The following is a 7331-nucleotide window of genomic DNA, read 5'->3' on the forward strand; positions in this document are numbered from 1 at the left end:
ACATTTCTTAACTGACATAATCACACTCTGTCACACTTTGGAAAAATTAAAATAATAAATAAAATATAATGAAAAAGTACAAAGTGCAGCAGCTGGAACAAGGGTATGGTAGTGTATATGGCAACTATTAATATGTTCTTAAATAGCAGTCAAAATGTTTACTTTCTGCAAATTATGTAACATTATCTACTAGGTACATGTTGTAAAACATCATTGTTTTACAATATGCTTTTCATTGAGGTTTATATTGTCAGTCATCCCAGTTTTTTGGCAGTCATATAATAATAATATAAAATTTCAGAAGCAGTTTCACTGCTCTAGTAAAGACCATTGTATAATAGATGTAATATCTGAAAAGAAATAGATATGCTAGTCTAAACCAAAGGGAAAAATAATAATTCAGCCTTACACAATTAATTTTAGTATGTTAGAGCAGTGAAAGATGTAAGACAGTTGAATTCTTTGCAGTGCCTCAATGTAGTGGAAGATGAGATCATATACTGTGACCTGTCTTGCATACCTCTTCCTTTCACAGGTTCTCTGATTTAACTGAAATACATAACGTAAAAGAAGGATCAGTGTCCTAGAAACCATTGCTCAGCAGTGGTTTTAAGAGCATTTTTGAAAAAAAAAATTACACTATTGTTTGCAGAAACTGCCCCTCAGCAGTGAGCACACATAAGCTTTAGCAAACACCTTGATATAAATGATGGCACCTGCTGGAGAGAGAAGTGATCATCCTCACAGGTGTTTTTAGTAAGGAAGCTTATGCTTACAGATGGCTGTGCAGAGAGAAAACAGGCTGTCATCTCATTGGAAAATAAATTTCAAAGCATCTACTAGCCAATCATACAAGAATCAGTGGTTTATTCCAGCAAGGATGCCTGTCTAATTGCATGTGGATTGAACTCTGGTAAATAAAAGCTTTCTTATTTAGATTGCAATTTTATACAATAACAAACTCCCGTGAAGGATCTGCAGTGCCTTCTGTCACTGTTTAACTCTTACAAACTTCATGGACAAAGGGCATTCTCTCTGTACTCTCATTTCACTGGCTTAAAGAACAGACAAACAAAAAATTAACTGTATTTGAAAATACAGATGTTAAGAAAGTGTTTATGTGTTCCAGACAACATCTCGGGGTAGAGTGAATACTATTCTTATTTTTAGGCTACATAGGACTAAAAAAATCTTAAAGAACTACTGCCCTGACACCAACAAAATCTTCTTATTTTTGCAGATCTCAGCTAATGTCAGCTTATTTCCCCTGCCAAACTGATTCTGACAGTGTGATTTTAGGATCTGGGCAAGGTGTTGATGTTATGAAATGATTCAAACATGATATATGACAGATGGAACCTGACAACTGGACCTTGTGCCCCACTTGTGAGTGATGCTCAGGGTGTCTTCATGGGCAGTAGTGCTTTGCCCACTCTGCTCCTTCATGATGCTAGTGCATCTCACCCCATTGCCCTGAGGGCACAACAAACCTACAGTAGTTGTTTTTTTTTTTTTTTTTTAATTGTGAAAATTAACACAAAGCACTTTATTATTTAAATTATCAAATACTCCATTAAACCCACTATACTATTTATTATTTACTGTTACTACTTACTCTTGTTATTACCAGTATTGTTGGTACTGTGGTACTGCTGAGAAATGAAAGAGAGGGATGTGTGGGTGACTGAATCAAGCATTGTAATGAAAATAAAGGGAAAGAAAAGTCGTGATTCTCAAAAGGTCAGGGGTATCTAGTTCCCAGAAAAACTTAAAAGTCCTAGACAAAGGTTGAACACTTAAATTTACTTTGTATGTGTAACCCATCACTAGAAGTCCTTTATGGAATATGCTGCTGAACTAACAGATCTGTTAAAGTTTCTTAACTTCTATGAATCTGTGATTGCTACAATTTCAAACATGATAGAAAAAAGACACCTCACAATATACATTTGCAAACATGTTGTGAATTTCTCCTCACTAGATGCACCTGGTCTGTAATCCTTACTCCCTTTTCTTGTGTTTCACTGGGTTTTTTCTACAGTTGTGCCATTGATTAAGATATCTTCATGGTTTTTTCCTCTCTATTTTCTCAGAAAGAAGGACTAAGCATCGAGTGTTCTGTGGGGTTCAAGACCCAGGAGGGTAAAAACAAAGAATAGAGGGACAGGTGAAAAAAGAAGCAGAAATACCTTTTGATACTCTCTCTCACAATATCCTTCTGGACAAAATGTCCAGCGCACAGCTGAATAACCATGTTATGCAGTGAGAGGGCAACAGGCTCACAGGATGAGTGTAAAGGGTTACAGTGAATGGAGGGACATAAGGCTGGCAACCTGCCACTAGTGGGGTTCCTCAGGGCTTTATCCTTGACCCTTGTGCTCTTCAACATCTTCATTAATGACATGGATGAAGGACTGGAAAGAATACTGTGTTTGCTTGAACAGCACTTAATTGGGAAGAGCTACTGACTGCCTTGAGGGCAGGAGGATCTGCAGACACACCTTGACTAACTAGACATGGACAATGACCAACCATATGAAGCATAACAAGGACAGGTGCCAGATTCTGGCCCTGGGATGGGGCAGCTCTGATTGTGGGTATAGACTAGGGAATGTGAAGGTGGAGAGAAATGCTGTGGAAAGGGACCAGTGAGTCCTGGTCAATGGCAAGTTGAACTTGACTCAGCAGTGCCCTGGCAGCCAAGAGGGCCAACTATGTCCTGGGAGCATCAGGCCCAGCATGGCCAGCTGGACAAGAGAGGGATTGTCCTGCTCTGCTCTGCAATGGGGTAGCCACACCTCGAGTGCTGGGGGCAGTTCTGGGAGCCACACTATTAGAAAGACATTAAGCTCTTTGAGAATGTCCAAAGGAGGCACAAAAAGATGGTGAAGGGGAGGCATCGATGAATCTGGAGGGAAAAACTTAAGAGGTGCTGCTGAGAACACTAGATCTGTTCAGCCTGGAGAAGAGGAGCCTGAGGCGAGACATCACTGTGGTCTTCAACATCCTCAAAAGGGGAAGAGGAATGGCACTTCAGGTGCAGTGGCACCTGAAGGTACCAATATCTTCACACTCATGACCAGGGATAGGAATTGAGAAGGTGGCATAAAGCTGTGTCAGGGGAGGTTTAGGTTCAATATCAGGAAAAGGTTCTTCACCCAGAAGGTGGTGGAGCACTGCAAGAGGCTCCCCAGGGAAATGGTCACAGCACCAGGCTGACAGAGTTCAAGAAGCCTTTAGACAACACTCTCAGGCTCTCAGATACATTCTTGGGATGTACTCTGCAGGGCCAGGATCGGGACACGATGTGTCCCTTCCAATTCAGCTTACTCTGTGATTCTATGATAAGGAAAATTGTGAAATAGCATTCCTTTCCCTAAGATCAATCAATTGCCACAATTAAGTGTGTGGCAAAGTGTGGCAGAAGCAGGGAAAAAAAAAAAGTGCTTTCTTAGGATTTCATCTTGTCATATAGCCATAGGCCTGGCTCTGTTAAATTACATGTTTTCTCACTTTTGGACGTTTGAAAAGCATTCCAGCTACTTTTTCCCTTGGTGTTTCTGTGGTTTTTTAATCATTGAGAACTTTCTGACTTCTTTTTCTTCACTTTATGGCATTTTGTGGGAGTAATATACACTGTTTTCCTTGCTGGTTTTTCTGTTAGGCAACTCTGAAGGGCCTCTTTGGTTTGGCAGCTTAGCACTGATTTTGTGGCCTATAAATGATTGCTTGTTTGCTTAGTTCTGACTTCACTACTTCTCTGGAGTTCTTTTCTTAACATGTAGCTCTTGTTTCTCTTTCCCTGGTGCAGACAATACGGGTGTTACTTCAGCAGCTGAGTGAGCCAGACTGACCTAACCTGCCATGGGGTGGTACCCAGGTTCACATGTGTGCCCAGGAAGGGGAACCTCACATTGCAGTGGGAACAAGTGACTGCCTGGCTGGAATGCCTCACCCTGCAGGCAGCAGGCGCTGACTGCTGTGCTGACAGGAAGCAGACCCTGACTCAAATGGAGCTCTAGAGCCAGCTGCCTGAAGCCAAAATGATGACTGTGTGAGAGGTTCCCTGTCATGCAGGCTGCCTTCAGTCCTATTCTTTGTTCTGGATCCTGCTCTCATTACTGTGAGCTGGGTCTCTGCTTCTGGCCTGCTGTACAAACCACAAGTTCATATCACTTCATTTAAGTAACTTGTCCAGTATAATAGAGGAATTTTGGGGGGAACAGAGATGAATAGTAGTGTTACAAGAATTTCAAGTGCCTTAACCTTGAGATCATGTCCTTATAACTCATCTTATTCGTTGCATGCCTTGCAATTTCTTTAATAAATGAAACAAAAGCTTTCCAGACAACTGATTTCTTCTGTAAACAAACCTATTTTATTTCCCAAGTGTCACCCCATGTTTTGACTGTTAAAATGCTCCTGTAAAGAAAAAAACAGCATGTAAACATGGATTTGGGCTACCTCATAATATCAGCAAGTAATGTGGGATGTGTATATATGAAACGAGTTTACAAATTTCTTTCTTTCTTGGATTTTGAGTGCTTGGCACAGACTTCATGTTTTATCAAAAATGTACTCCCATTCTTTCTGAAATTAATCTAACTCCTTCCAGTTTGAAAAATTAATGGGGTTGGACATTTCAAAATCTAAGCAGATCTTAATCACAAATCTAACACAACAAATGTAATATTAGCCTGTCATCCTTTTATACAGGCTGTGCTATTCCAAAAACAGATACGCACAATTCCCAAGGCCTTCACTGCCATTCTGCTATGTGGGCTCTCCTGATTCAATAGCTGGTTTTCAAGAAGAGCATTTTCTAAGTGCTTAGAAGTCATCTCTTCTTCTCTTTCCTTTTCTAATATATTCATTTGCCTAATTCATCACATGCAAGTTTTACACTACTCTCTTGCTTTCCTCGCTTGAGTGGAATGACTTAGCTTGCTTTACAGGTGAGCATACCACATGTATGACTTGCCTGTAAATGATCCTGATACTTTTAAATCAGCAATAAATTCCAGATTAAAATTCAGCAGCTTTACACTGAGGAAATATAATCATGAAACCACCCCTTTTTACATCTAGGTATTCTTCACCTGTATAATTTAGCTGACCTGTTGCTGTTGTTGTTGTTGTGGGTGTTTTTCAAGTGGCAGTGAAAGAAAAGAAAGATCAAGAAACCTGTAAGCATGTAAGTGTGTATGTCAGCATCTGTATGACACAAAAATCAATACATATCTACCTAGAAGTATTTTTGTTTCACTTGTGTCCTCACTAAGAGCCATTAAAATTTTAAAAGGTGAATACATTATCTTAGGACCAATGACAACTGATTTATTACTTTATAAGAGAGGAATTGTAAAGTCCTTTTACATTCCTCATCGTAGAACCAGGAAGATGAGTAACCCAGTAGGAAAAATTTCTTTCCAGAATCAGTACCATTGCTATGCCACTGAAATGTCATATTGCTAGGTGTCTGAAAAATCTTTCCTTGGAGATATAGAAAATTTACAATTATTACTTGTCAGAGAAATGGCAGCCAAGTCAGGTAAGAAAGCTGCTCAGCCACTGCACTATCTTCTGAAGGTGTGGGGCAAATGGGACAGAACTGCAAGGAGTCCTGTCCACTTTACAGCTTCTTATTCACAGCTAGGTCCCTTCTCTGACCTTGCAATTTCAGTATCCTGCATGAAAATTCTAACTGGTTTTGGTGAGAAGGCCTATTTTTAAAAGCAATTGGGATGTTGAGAAACCCAGAGTCCCTGTAGAAATCAGTGTCTGGTGCCACGCAGGGGTCCAGCGCTGAGGGTGTGTGTCAAACAGTTGCCCTAAGTGAGCATCCCTGCAGTACATAGGTTCTTGTAAGCTCTCCACAAAAATTTAGCTGTTTGCCTTCTCAATGGGTATAGCAATTAACAGGGTATTTTAGCTGCCTTTTACCATATAGCAGCTAGAAGGAAAGCTACAGTCAGCACTGTTCAACAAATAGGTCCTGCAGCTCACCAGCAAGTTCGCCATGGGTTACCTGTGGCCATGACCAACTTGGCAAAATGTGGTCCCAGCTGCTCAGGCAAGTGGCAGCCCAAAGGAGGAAAAGAGACAGACTCAAGCACAGACCTGGCAGAGCATCAACTTGGCACACATCATCTGGGCTAGTACACTTGAGGATGAGAGCCTTGGTCACTGTTGGATCCTTTGTTTATTTCTTGCCACAGACTCCCTCTTTTATGGCAGTAAGAAATTATTTAACAGCCGGTCTTCCTGCTGGAAACTGCTAGCACTCATCACTACTTCTCTGCTTCTCCTCTGTTTCCCCACTATTCTTACAGGCAGACACATACCTTTCCCTCCACAGATGTTTCCTATGTGGATCCCTCTTGATTCAGTGTGTTTCACTGGTATCCAAGCTAATTTTCTCCATCCCAGGCTCCTTTATTTGTTCTTCTCTTGAATGATTTTACATAACATTCCAAATGACATTTTTATTGCAGTATTTTCATGGTCCAGCAAAATTTGCCAAGGGAGGTGTTTTACAAATAATATTATTACTTTGAAGATTTAGTCCTGTGGAATCACAGAACATGTGGTTATGTTTAAATACATTTGTTTTTACTGTGTGTCCTCTATTATGATTTTGCCTCACTGTGTGATATTGGTGCAGTAAGTGGTATTTATCTGTAAGATACCAACAACATGAGCTGATTCAAGTGCAACATGTTGGATTGTCTCCCTCTGAGACATGGAGGTGATACTTCAACATAACCTTGCCTGACCTTCCAGAGGAGTCTTCTAAATCCAAGGTGGAACTAGTGATTGTATTGATGCAGGACAGCAGCCTGGGAAGGTTCTCTTTATACTTTCAGAACCTCCCCTGATCAGGTCGGTTGATCCAGATTCTACTTGAAGACCTCGTCTCTGAAGCTTCTAAAGCTTCTGAAGTTTCTGAGCTATGAGAGCACAGATACCTTCTGTGTGCAGTAAGAGAGCGTGTCACAGCAAAGTGAGCAGGGTGGCTGGCATATCTCTCCTCAACTGTTCTCTGCAAGCTGTTCCTGGGTCAACAGGTTTGGGGCTGACAATGTAGGGAAAATAGTGACACAGTTAATGCTCTGCAAAGACTTGGTTTCTGTCTTCATTGGTCTGATGAAAAACATTGGTATTGTCACATAAAAGAATGATTACAGAGATATTTAGATTTAAATAATGCACAAAAGATGGGATTGGCAATGGGCTGCAGGCAGCTGAGCGGCCAGGCGAGACAGCAGCCAGAAAGAGGATATAGAAACAGTCTGATGGAAACTCAGCTGGGAAATAGCGAGTAACTTGTC

At 40.8% G+C, this 7331-nt stretch overlaps 1 long non-coding RNA gene across 1 annotated transcript; it reads right to left on the bottom strand.

The window, feature by feature from the left end:
- Window positions 1-4373: 4373 nt before the first annotated feature.
- LOC135289402 (uncharacterized) lies at window positions 4374-6932 on the bottom strand. Its single transcript, XR_010352157.1, has 4 exons — window positions 6777-6932; window positions 6345-6567; window positions 5118-5184; window positions 4374-4422 (listed from the first exon to the last, which is right to left on the bottom strand). It is a non-coding gene; the product is annotated as an uncharacterized LOC135289402 (long non-coding RNA).
- Window positions 6933-7331: the final 399 nt, after the last annotated feature.

The sequence above is a fragment of the Passer domesticus genome, chromosome Z (assembly GCF_036417665.1).
Source record: "Passer domesticus isolate bPasDom1 chromosome Z, bPasDom1.hap1, whole genome shotgun sequence".
Lineage (NCBI taxonomy): Eukaryota > Metazoa > Chordata > Aves > Passeriformes > Passeridae > Passer > Passer domesticus.